This window comes from Anser anser (genome assembly GCF_964211835.1).
Source record: "Anser anser genome assembly, chromosome: 14".
NCBI classification, from domain to species: Eukaryota; Metazoa; Chordata; class Aves; order Anseriformes; family Anatidae; genus Anser; species Anser anser.
The window spans coordinates 19,491,409-19,504,798 of record NC_139735.1 but is presented as its reverse complement, the minus strand read 5'-3'; the positions used below and the strand labels follow the sequence as shown (position 1 = coordinate 19,504,798).

The following is a 13,390-nucleotide window of genomic DNA, read 5'->3' as shown; positions in this document are numbered from 1 at the left end:
GTGACCTCATGACTTTAAATATAAACGTGGAAACTTAAGAATTTATCTGAAGGAATAGTATGATTTCATGCACGTTTTGTCAATCATGCTCAGTTAGAGTGACTCAAGAAGAATTCTTGTTTCGTTCCTTTTTTTTCTTAGAATTTGCTTCTCTGTACTTGAGAGCACTGAAGGGAGCGGGCCAGCACCCGCACGCACACACTTCTCCACCAGGCCCCTCATGCTCTCTGGCCTTACCTCAGAGCGGCTCTGCCAACATGCCTCAGTCTCCCCTTGCAGGTCCTTACTCCTCCTCCACCTGCCCTGTTAGTCCTTCTCACTCACTCTGCACTGGGATGCTGTCCAGGACTACAAAACAGGTCTGTAACAGCACTACAGCTGACTTCTCCAGAAGGAATACCAGCGTGGGCGAGACCAAAGGTCCACTGCACTCAGTATCTGCAACACCAGATGTGTAGGAAAGGGCTGTTAGCAGCAGGGTGGGCAGAGGGGGACTCTTCCCAGTCCCACAAGCACTATAGCACATCTTTAGCTCACATGCACCTCCACATGTCCTTACTTCCATATGTTCTTAGTACAAGTTGGCTCAGAAACAAGTTGCAACAAGGTGGCTCTCTACAACATCATGAACACTGCAGCCTTTTACAAATTGCTTCATAAATATAGCTACCAGTCCCAAAGCCACGGTTACTTCCACACACCACATCTCGGGATGCTTACAGAGATGCAAACACGAGACAGCTTCCAACGACTGAAGCCATTACTTGTGTTTTGGGAGAAAACAAGACAGGACAGGTCAAGTGTGATGCCCCCTGCCCGAGGCTGCTGAACGAGGAGCTGCTGCTGCTGCCCAGCCGTGGGGAGCCGCAGGGCCGCGGGGCTCTGCCCACATGCACCAAAGAAGAGGCACGAGCACGGGCACTGACCACGGTCTCCTGCAGAGCTTTCCCCTGTAGACAGGGCAACCAGCAGGGAAAATCCCCTTCATTATAGACCACCGCATGGACAGCGCACAGGGAACAGCGGAGTTTGGTGTAAAAACTCCAGGTGTTCCCAATTTGACTGCAGTTCATGCCTGACTGTAGCCCCAGGGAAGAAAGACCGTGATTACTTGCATCAGCATGCATGGATGGAAGGAGCCAATTTCACTTTACCCTTTGTTTGAGCTGAGTTGAGGGGGATTTCTCATTGCAGTAGCACTGACGGAATAACTATGCCTGTCCCTGTGCCCACATGTACCCCACCGTGCACACCGCATGGCAGGATAAAGGTTTTCTTACTCCTAGTAATCACTGAACTGCCTGGGTTTAGCTTTAAACAGTCAATGGTTGCTTGTGTTTCCTGAACAAGGTTGCAGATGTTTAATAAATATAACATGTTCCTAGAATAAATAATTTAAATAAATCTGGATTCTTAATAGACAATATGTACAGAGGCAAAAAATATTTTAATTTCTTTGTCTCTCTGATTCCTGGTTTGTTATATTTTTGAACTTGTAATTTCATTTCCCGTTCCTTATTTATATTGTTCAGTACACAGCCCCTGAACTATGCTTTGCCTTTCGATGAGCGTTCCCTCTGGTAAAAACATCAGTACAACGGGCCAAACAGCCACTGTCAACTGAGCTGGTTCCTGTAGCTGGAAGCAGAGTTGCTCTTATTAGTGCAATTAACTTTGGTAGCTTAGAAGAACATGCACCCTTGCGGATCTACAGTACGCAGCTGATGATTAAATTCCAAAAAATTCATTTCACTAAGACATTTTGTTCTATTCCAGTTCTCCTGGGATGATCACATGGTCATTCAGAAATTGTTGATATGCTCTATTCTGTCTTAAAAGGACCTGAGAAAGCTCCTAATACAGGGACATGAATTATTTCTTTTTAATCAGACTACAACAGACATTCTAAAAATAGCTGAGGAGAAAACAACAGCTTCTTAAAAGCCAAAAACGTAAAGTAAACAATAGATAAACCTAGCAGAGGATCAAAACCAGCACATGCCAAAAAATAAAATAAAATCAGATACTCCCCCACCCAAACAAACAAAAAACAAAAGCAAAGAAAAAGAAAAAAAGAGGTGTAAAGTGTCACTGGAGACAGTCATGAGGGCTGATAAAGTCAGAAGTGCACAAAAACAAGGGCAGAAAAACATCTTCAGCCAGACACAGAGAGAAAGGGAAATCTGGCTGTGGAGAGCATTTATCTTTGTGTACCCATCATCGGTACAGAGGCACCAATTCCTTCAACATATTTGCTAAATTTATGTACCTTGTGGGCACCAGATATTCAATGATTGTTCAGATCTTTCATATTAAACTACCAAATAGGTGAGATTTGTCCTGGCACCGCTGGACATATCAACACTGTTTCTTTGAATCATAGTCATTATGCATTCAGTGGAAGAAACAGTTACTGGCCTGAAGAAAAACAAAGTTAACTGACAGGCACTTCTGTGCAATGGCAAGTGATTGGAATGGCCTCTAAGTCTCACCTGACTGTTAAATAAAAAGGTAAGCCCTTGAAAGTCTGTTGAAGCTTTAGCACAGACAAGTTAAAAATTGGCCCTCAAGGGAAGTGATATTCCTGGATATTCACAAAAGAAAATCTTGATTTTTTTTTTTTGTCATTGAAAAACTGCTTGAAAAGCAGATAATTTTCTGATGAAAGCTAGTTTTGACCCCCCCCCCCAAAAAAAAAAAAATTGTCTAAATTTGAGTGAGCACTCTGTTCTTCTAGTCTATTTTTCCTTGTCACGCTGCCATCATCCCCTCCTTTCAACTCTTTTCTCTTGCTTATTTAAAAACAAAACTAAAAAGCCTCTGGAATAACCTTTAGTTTCTTGTCTGACCAAGGGGACTGCTTCAGTTCTATCGGTCTTTGCTTACAAGCATTGCCTTGACAGTTCACACCAGGTCTTCTACTAGAAAAAATTGTTCTGTCTCCATGCCTTAGACTGTAAACATTTTACAACAGGGACTGACTCACTTTTTTTCTGTTGAAGAGGATTCTTATTCTGCTTCATGAACTATATATCTCTGTTCATATACTGGATATATAGATTTACGGCACAAAGATACTGAAGAACTGCAAATCTTATTTACAACTCAATGTATATTCCCTGTTTTGTAATCACATGACATTATCAATCAAATTAAATGTTTAGCTGAAATTTCAGTCTAGCTGAAATTAAATAATACTTTTTTTTTTTTGGAAACTCTCACCTGTAGCCAAATGTCAGTCATCGTGGTATGCTTGCTTGGAAAGAGCAGAAGACTCTTTCCAACAGAGATACTTCTACCCATTGGTGAGAGGTAAAATAAAAGACCCAGTTGCCTTAAAACTGAAACAAGCAAATAAATTTTCTTCTGCCCCAAGCCCTGCCTAAACCTCAAAAAATGTTAACATCTCACATGTGTCAAGAGGGTTATTTATGAAACTATTTGCTTGTCAGCCACTGCAGTACATTCTGTCCCTTTGCTAAGATACTGTAAATTCATGAATGATGAGTAAAAGTCTTACTTTGGCAGAAAAATTTATATTTATCTGAAAAAGAAAATTATCAGCCTGCTTCAATGCTGAGATAGTCTTTCAATGACTAGTGGTAGACAATTATACCACGCTCTCTCCCTGTGCTAGGGAGAGACAGATGCTGGGAGTGCAGTAAAGGATTTCAGTTTGGCTAAAGCAGATTTTCTGCCTTAACAGCTTCAATTTTTTCTTCTAGTGCTAAGTTTACAGGCTTTGTGCACATGCTTTCTATTGTGGCAACTTACGGACAACTGCAACACCCTCCTGCAGAGAGCTGGGTGCTAAAAGCACCGTGTTCGCCAGCCTGTCCCGCAGCTTCTGTGCGCCGGTGCCCAAGCAGGAGAAAGCAGCGCTCTCCACTTGTAAAGCTGGGCTTGTAGCTCACTTACTGCACTCCCAGCCGATGGGCTCTGGGCTGAAACTTCTTACTGACAGGTTTTCATGTAACAGCCAAACTCTTTATGCCTCTCTTTAGCAGTCTGAGCCAGAAAAAGGCTGGTGTCTGGAGATGACGGTACGTGTGACTAACTCCATAAACCAGGCTCACCAATAAACCAGGCACACAGATGCTTTCACTAAAGCACAATATGTTTTGCTGCTGTTTAGGGGGGCTGATGATCAGAAACCGGATGAATTTCCACAGCCAGCACTAGGCTGGACTCAGTGATCCAGTTGTCCATCTGCCCATTCAAAGTGCAAGTGAAACACAAGATGTTTTTCAAAGAAACAGAGAGAAACAGGCTGCTGTTTGAGCACAGCTGTAAATGGCTCTCCTCTGAAAAGATCAAACAGAAAGGACAGGAGACCACGTTTATGCTACATCCCGAACATCTCCCTAGGTGAACAGTGTAGAATGGACTCCCCTGAAGCTCATCTCCACATTTCAAAGGGACAACAATTGGACCCTAGTTTTCTCCATTTTTCTTTTAAGCCAGAGCATAAGAATAAAGCATGCCAGTTAAAAATAAAAAATTGCAAGAATGTTCTGCAGTTCACCTCAGTAATTCATCCCAAATGGTGGATGCTCCTAGGACAGCACGGATCCAGAAGCACTACAGAATGAGCCTTCCTCATGACAATGCCCCCTCATCAACGCGGGCTCCAACCAGGAACGGTGGTCTCCTCCCAGAAACTCTCATCAGTGAACTGGTGTACACTTGAGACCGGAATGGGAAAAGTTGATCTAATTAAGTTTCCATTAATGGAATGTTAACCTCTTTGCTCATCAGAAAGAATGTGGATTGTGACTTTATAAATACATGTCTGTAATTATAATCATAATGCTTTATAAAGAAGAACAGCCATCCTGGCTGGAAATTAGCTGTAAATTTCCATGCAAACCTGTAATCTATATTAAGTGAATGTAAGTTTGGTACATGTTATCAAACAGTCAGATGTAAATTTGGGTAATGCACTCAAGTAGTCACTTACTAACAATAAATAGAATGTTAAAAAATAATTAAAAAAAAAAAAAAGCTTTCCATGGGACTGAGCACAATTCCAGCTCATTAAATTCTCATTTTTTAATGCAATGTTTGTTCTCGTTATTTATCTTTATTTCATAACAGAACACTTGTTCTCATGAAAACATAACCTTGTTCTCACACCCTTTCACTGTGCATGCCAAACTTGTTTCTAACATATTTAATTTTGCTGGTAATCCACTACAACTTGGAAAAAGCAGTTACTGAATGACATGAGGGAGCCATAAACTTTAGCATAGGATGATCTCAATGCCAACAAGTTATCTGTAGCATTTGTTACAAAGTTAGCTGAGCTTCTGACCATCTGAAAAACAACCACTGATGAAATTCTAACAGAAACAAACACATATTTACTGTTATCAGAAAATCTTCAATATTTTGACAGGGAAGCAACCTCAGATTTATAAGCATTTTCCCACAGTGCAGACATTTTATAAAATGCAATAACCAGGTAAAATCACATCTGTAGCTTAGAAGAGGTGTGTATATATATCTATATATATATATTTGTATTTTTCACAATTTATGCAAAATAGAACAGTTATTCTTTCATGGAACCACCAACAGAAAGAGGATGTGCTTAGGGAGAGGACTGGATGTGTGTGAAGGACTAGCTGATGATTTCCAAATCTCAGCTCTGCGTAGCAAACCCTGTGCTCTGTAAGTCCGAAGAGCACCATTTTCAACACTCCCAAGGTCAAAGTCTGGGAAGAGATCTCTGAGAACCTCAAGAGTTTTCACCAGTTTTCCCAGTGCTGTAGATTCTTCTCTTTCCAGTTTGACAACGAATTTAGATTCCTTTTCCTTATTTATGGATTTTAAACAAACAAAACTTCACCCACACAATATGCAATACCCATGAGATATAACTGAGGCCAGTGTCTTAGATCTGCAAATCTAACCAATAAATTATCCTTGACCTCCCATACATTTAACAGAAAACAAAACCCAATAAAACTTCCTGGGACGTTAATAGAGACATACTTTGCCATTTCAGAGTTGCTTCCAAATATAGTTTTAGACCACTCCACACCAAAAGGAAACACAGCAATTGAGGTGCCTCAAGAATTATCTTCAGTGTACGTAAGTACACTTTAATGCTGCTTTGCACAGTAGTGATGCAGAACAGCTGTGCAAACGGAGTACCATACATTATTGCTTCCACTCAGAAATAAAAGGGGGTCTGAGCCAAGCTCTCATCGCCAAGTACCATTTTGATACTCAAACTCCTCGCCTTTTCCTTTTTCCTCCCTCTCTTCATTCAAATTTCATTTCCCTAAAATTTAGTATGTTTAAAATTCAAGTCTCATTCTTGTGTCTTAGCCCATTTCTAATCAATACCTGTTGTACTATTTTCTTGTTTTCCATTTCACTGAGCAAAACAGAGTGCTGATCTGTCCATCTTCTGCGACAGATATGAAGCTAAAAAACAATATCATCTTATTTATTCAATCACCTACAAAACGATGGGCATTGCACTCTGTTTTTCATCTATCATCGAATTTCATTCTGGTTGGAACATTTTAATAACAAAAGATATTGAGAATCCCTACAATTGGTGAATATTCATTAATGCAAAATCACATAGCAATTCTTTATAATTATTTGATGTGTCCAAAGCATTGACCATTGAAGGAAATTATAATTAAAGTTATTAAAATGAATTAGAAAAGGAGCCAGTAATTACATCACAGTTGCTGGAATGTAAAATTACTCTGAAATTGAACAATACGGGTGGTTCTTCCAGAAATGGAAAGGTTGGCAACATTTCTTACTTATGGCCATTCAAAAGTTAAGGTAACTTTTATGGTAAGACTTTGTCTTTAATAAAAATACTTGAATAAAATTCTATACCCAAGAAAACATTTCTAAGATATTTATCCTGCTGGGTTTTTTGTTTTGCTTTGTTTTATTTATTTTTCTTCCTGCAAAACACATATGAGAATAGAATAGTTCGGTTGGAAGGGACCTATAAAGATCATCAATTCCAACTGCCTGAGCACTTCAGAGCTAACCAAAAGTTAAGCATATTATTGAAGGCATTATCCAAATGCCTTTTGAACACTGGCAGGCATGGGGCATCAATCACCTTGCCAGGAAGATAATTCCAGTGTTTTTTACACTCAGCTTCAAGTCTTTCTTGTACAAGAGAGACCACTGCTTAAACAGGTCTCGCAGAGCTCCATGGCAGGCAATTCTGCCGCAAGGAAATCCAGCGGCAGCTCCCAGACTTGAGAGCAACTAGAGGTAGATTGCTCTGCCTTGCTGATAAAGCAAGCTAAAATTTGCTGGCTGTTAGCAAATAACTTGAGCCCACCAAGGCAGATCTCCCACTTGCTCCTCCACATCAGGCACTGTTTGCTCTCCCGAACGTTCTTCCAGAAATCATTTACTTTTTTTAAATGAATCAGTTCAGTGGAAAGTTGAGTCCCATACACATGAAAAGAAAATTTTAATGACTACTTCTCTAAAAGTTGAGTGCATCCTCGTTTGTGTAGACAACCAACAAATTAATCCGAGTCATCAGAAAACTCTGTGCTCCACTATGAACCTCTGAAAAGGAAGATGTGTCCATGCAGAAGCTAGGTGGAATATCTCATTTTCCTGGTTATAATGAAGTCAGTCTGTCATTTTTCAATGACATCCCAGAGATGGGTAGACCAAAAATGGTAGAATTCTTATAAAAACAGAAATTAACTATCTTTTAAGACTTCCAAGACATTAACTACCTGTGATTTAAACACAAAAACATGAAACACATTATGCTATAGGGCCACAAGAGACTAAATTATATCCTTATGAGTAACAAAATCATTTCAATGCTGTTCTTGTGACTACTAATGGACATACTGATTCACTGTCCATTGCTAAAATAGTAATGGAAAAACATTCCTGTGCAGAAAAAAAGAAAACAGAAACTCCAGAAAAATCCCTTTCTCAGCCATGAGTAAAGGAAAACTCTAAGTAATACAACTCCAATTAACCATGCTGCACAATGCTTAGGATTTGTGTTTAGTTCCTGTATGAATACAGTAGAAGATCTGGTCTGTACTGTGGTCAATTCAGAAGTTACAGAACCCAGTCCCTTGGGTTTTGTTTCCTAGTCTGACTGGTAATTGTGCAGGCAAAAACAGTAAGATGGAGTCTGGGCTGATGAGGACCTGCAGGTCTGGACAGCTACAGAGAAGTCTGCAGAACAGGCTTATCTATTCTGTGCTCACATCCTTCTCTGTTCCTTATCTCTGATTTATTACCTCACTTGAGTTTTATTTTTTTCAGTCAGATCTTCTCACCAGCCTCTCACAGAAGCGTATGTGCAGGTCCTTGTCTCCCAGGGCTTTCTCCTTCCTGACACCTTGCTCCCAAATGAATGCTGTCCTACTCTCCAGCATCCCTTCACCCAGAGCGAGATGGGAGCAAATCAGAGCTCCAGTACCTTGGAGGGATCAGACACAACCAATCTGCGCATGAGAGAGCTCCCAAGGAAGAGCCTAACTCTTACTATAACAGCCTTATAATCCTCCTGTCCGGGGAATGACTATGTGACACATAACCATTATTCCTGCTGCCATACCTGACAGCTGGCCAATGGCTCCTGAAAGCCTGGAAAAAAATGCTAAGGTTAACCACAGTCAGAAGGAACTTGCTGCAGTTGGGTTCATGTCCATAATGGCTTCTGGGAAGAGGCTCAGTGCTGATCGAACTGTGCTTGCTTTACTGGGATTTCTTCAGCAGGTCGAGCTGTCTTTTAAACTTGCTTACTTCAGGCTAGGTTTGAATATATTCCCAAGACTGACTCTTCCTTCCTAGCAATGATAGAATTTCAGAAAGAATATTGGGAAGGAAAGGCTGACCTTCTGTTGGATAGATTACACATGACATTTTATGTAGAAGGAAGAAATAAATTGTTCCTTTTGAAACGAGAAATCATCACCAGTTATCCAGGCAAGACTGCTATACTTCTGAGTTTACACACCCATGTTTACAGCTCTTCATCAGCAAATGTCTGACATAAGCCTGAAATGATGTCTTAAAGTACGCTCCCTTCTTCATTGTAACTGGTATCACACTACAGCAAATGAAAAGGCACTCAAACACTATAGGAAGTTTGTTACCTTTCCCTGGAATATCAGATCACGAAACAAAACATGGTGAAAAGGTTTCACAGCTTCTGGATGTTAAATCAAGTCCTTTGGAAGCAAAGCTGTCATTAGTTTAGAAAAGAAAAAAAAATAGATTGCTTTCATACCTCCTTACTGAAACTGAATTCTGACTGCTCTGTAGTGTACTCTGCTAAATGTCAGGCTGTGAAGAACAACTGATTGTAATGACAGCAAAATGCACACAGCAGACTTCAGAAAAGCTTTTGCTATGAATGCCATATGTTGCATCTCCACTGTTTTTGCTTTCAAGTCAGTACAGCATGTGTTTCAGTGGCAGATGACAGTGCCATTTCATCCCTGTTACAGATGGATTTCCTATAGTCTGATATTGAAAACAGCTTAGCTAAAGGAATCAAATGATTTGTAGCGTGCGTATTACAAACATTTCATTAGCATTCCTTCTTTCCTGGGAGGAGAGGTTCTATTAGCTGTGTTATTGATTACCTTGAATTCTCCTCTTTCAGAAAGTGATGTGTAACTCAATTAGTTTATGGAAAAGATCTTCAGTGAAACTCAGTGGCTTCTATAGTTGTGGAAGCATTTTTGCTTGTACCAAGACTTGTCTGAGTGGTGCTATACTCTTCCCATAGACTAAGCACCCTAAGGCTGATGTAAAAATGGTCTAAAAATGCAGTCTTTCTAGTAGCATCTCATAAGAAACTCTTTTGAGTCTATTAACCTATATAGTTCCTATTGGCCTAAACGGTTTCTTTTTTTGGAGAAGAAAGACAAATTAGTGTCTACAAAGAAGACAAAAGCAAATACACATTCATATGGTACTTCACCAATAAATCTTTTCTACTAGATTTTGTATTTCTCTAAAGAGCTTATTTAGGAAGTCTAGCACAGTCATAATATAGCTGGCTCAGAATACCAAATAATGTATCTTGATTAGTTTGAAAACCAAACTAATTCTTTCTGTGATGTTTTCTCCATTGAGTCCCATGACCTCATCCTGATATTCAAAATAACATTTTCCCACAGGTCAGGGGATACAAAAATAAATAAAATAAATAAAATGTCCACAGACGCAAGTTGAAACCATTTCAATGACTATACCTCACTTCAGCGACGTGTTCCAACAGAATTTTGCACTGATCATTAAAACAAAGTAAAGACTCTAGCTATTTTCAGCTTTTCAAAGACCAAATACAAACTTCTATCTTAAGTCAACTGCAGCAGCAGATACACTGGTAGGGAAACAGCCAGTGAAACGGTGGATTAAAAGAAACCACTTGACTCTTCAGGTGACATCTTTATTTTCCCTGAATTATTTCTGGCAGCAAACTCTCTGATATCTTATTCGAGTTTGGGTAGAGAAAAGAACTAAGATTACTTTCTATTTCCTTGTCACAACCAGAAATGTTTCAAATACAGCTAAGTTTTAAAAGGAGATTATTTTCTTTTTCGTCTTGTTAGAGACAATGTATTTTGCATGTGGTAAACCTTCAAAGTTTCTCTCTCAGTGACATCTGCATTGAATCTGTTTTATCAAGCCAACAGATGATTTTCCTGTTCAGCTCTGTCAACAGCACGGTGATGTGAAAAAGAAAGTGATGTCCCCTATCATAAGCATTGAGCCCTCTCTCTGCCAAGGGGTGATGTTTCAGAGGCAGAAATCTGTAGAAACACATCAGCAGCAAAGCTTCCGTAGGTCCCTTGATGCTGCTGGGTCCAAGAAATAGCATTTAGGCAATGAACTTCCACAGAGGTCATGAGATATCTGTGGGTTTACAGGCCAAAACCAGCTGCTCTTCCTACTCAACAAGGGTCAAGCAGATCCCAAAGGAAATGACTGACATGTGTTGCCTGGAGCTATTTACTTGTACTATTAATCCACCTCTGGTTGTATCCTTTCTCCCACATACCCTCCCAGTTTTATACAGAATTTTTATAGTATTTTAATCTCTAAGGATTTCATTCATTCAAATAAAGCCAGCCTGAAGGGAGACGTCTCTGCTGGATAAGGAAGAAACATCCAGTAACTCTTAGCCACAAGCAAGAACAGAGTTAGGAGTTATTCTCTTCTTCCACTCAGATTCTTTTAAAAACCCAGCCACTGCTAGTCCCTAGGATTTCAACGATGCGCTTGTTGTTTTAGCCATAGCTCATGGCAAATACAAAGGGGAAAGACAGATGCTAAACAAAAGGTTCTAGCAAAGAAACAACAAATTAGTCAGAAAGAAAACTGGCTGTTTCCTTGACAGATGATCTCTGAAAACCAGCAAGCTTCCAGCAGCAAACCTGGCCTATCCACACTAGCTCAGGCCCACTGAAGCCAGGAAATCTCTCTGCCACCAGCAGTAAACGTTACATTAGCCCCTAACCATCATCCCCATCATCTGTTATCCTAGAGAAGAATTTATCTACGCAGTCCCTATGTAACTAGCTTTGTAAGATCTAAATCTGTAAAATGTAAAATATTTTTGAATGCACACAGTGCTCTCAAATCAGAGTATCAAAAGGGGACAGGACTTACCCTTCCTCATGAGACAGAATAACCACCCAGCCCCAAATCCAGCCTGACCCCAGCCAACACTACCACAGGTGGCAGGCTGTTAAGCAGCCAGGTGGAGTCAATTTGAGGAAAATCTTCCTTAATCCCTGATAGTAAGATTGCAGTGTAAGCCAGGAGTGTTTGTAGCCTTCCAAATTTCTGCTTTTTCCTTTTGTTGTTTGCTAGTATTTCTAATTCTTTCTGTTATACTCCATTTACAAACATTGGCTTAACTTTCATTCATGCTGCTCTTACGCATTTTGAAGACGTAAAAACTGCATGTGAAAACCACTCATAACAGCGCCTGCTTTCAGCCCTCTCCTTGGCTTCTTTTTAATGTATACAAGAGAAGCCCACTTCTTGCTGTCACACTCAGCCTCTTATTTTTATTGCCAGTGGTGTGAGCACAGGACACGAGGATGTTTTCACATTCTTGAGAGCTTTGTTTTGCATCCTTTGACAAGGATGTTACTGTACCATTATGAAAAGCTTAATGTCTGCTCAGCTGAAGTGCAGAGACTTCCCTCACATCAGCTTCATAGTTTAGTCTCTAGGTTTGATCCTGGTCCTGACCCCAAGTCTTTCACAATAATTCCTAGTCCACTTTTCCTCAGTTTATCATATATACACTGAAAATTAAATCAAACTAATTTCAATTGCAAAGTCAGACTCTTAAAGGTTGCAAAAAGGCACGTTTATTGAAGCTGAAGCTAACTTTTTCTCTCATTGTTCATTCATTTTGAAAATTGAAGGAGACAAGGGTATATGCTAAAAATAAATTTAACTGCTGCCACATGGTTATGATAAACTAACACCTGCTACTATGATAGGTGGAACTGCATATGTAATACAGGTATATTAAAGGGAAAATTCAGCTCACCTCAACCTCCTTAATTCATTCTTTCTAGGACCCCCTACTTCAGGTGTGGAAAAGTGGGAGGCTGGACATATAGCGGGTATATACTGCTGGGGAGAGTATCTAAATCATGCCCGGTCTTTCTCTGTCCTTTTAGTCCTCACTGCAATTTGTACTGCTGTTGACCTCTGGGGAGAGAGACCCAGGTCTGTGTCTAGTTTCAGTGTTTGTAGTTATCAGCCTGGCAATATTGTGCTGGAGAAGATAAGGGAGAGAAGGGAACTCATGGCTTTTTACTGTTAATAACACAGCCAAACCTGAACTGCCTAGGAGATGAAAAGATGCAAGGGCTTTTCATCCTGCTGAATGTCAAACCTCATCTGCAAACAATGGAGATGTTAGAAGAGCTTTTAAAAATAAAAGCAGTTTGCAAGAACGCTTCTATAATCAAGACTGTCAGGCACCTAAGAGGCCAAGAACATTGTGTAGCCCTGCCTCAGGAAGCTGGTCGGAGAGCTCTGGTTAGCAACTCCGCAGTGAGGACAGGTCCCCCAGCCTGCCCAGGAGGCACCAGGGGCACATGTGAAGCCATGTACAGTGCAGGCCTCTCTGCTGCCAGGCGCAGGCCCAGTTACGTGCTAGAGGCAGCACCTTGGACCCTTGGCAAAGCAGCCAGCACTGAAAAACTTGTAGGATACCAAGAAGTGTCCATGGATTACTCCCCGCTACAGGCTTGCCTTGAATGTAGAAACTGGAGTCCTCCAGGTGAGGAGCAGCCAGCCGGGCAGTGTGGCTGTCGCGGGGGTCAGAGATCCAGCCCAGCTCAGACACTAGACAGGGGCTGAGTATAATCTGGGCACC

At 40.6% G+C, this 13,390-nt stretch overlaps 1 protein-coding gene across 2 annotated transcripts in view; it reads right to left on the bottom strand.

Moving 5' to 3' along the window:
- Positions 1-13,367, bottom strand: part of IL12B (interleukin 12B) — a gene marked incomplete at its 3' end in the record, with an annotated part of 148,507 nt that extends 135,140 nt beyond the window's left edge. Inside the window, exons 1-2 of one of the 2 annotated variants that reach the window (XR_014572448.1) lie at positions 4,526-4,680; positions 238-438 (exon numbers count right to left, since the gene is read on the bottom strand). Of the gene's footprint in view, positions 1-237; positions 439-4,525; positions 4,681-11,655 lie in introns of those variants that run through there. The other variant, XR_014572447.1, reaches the window with a different exon arrangement.
- Positions 13,368-13,390: the final 23 nt, after the last annotated feature.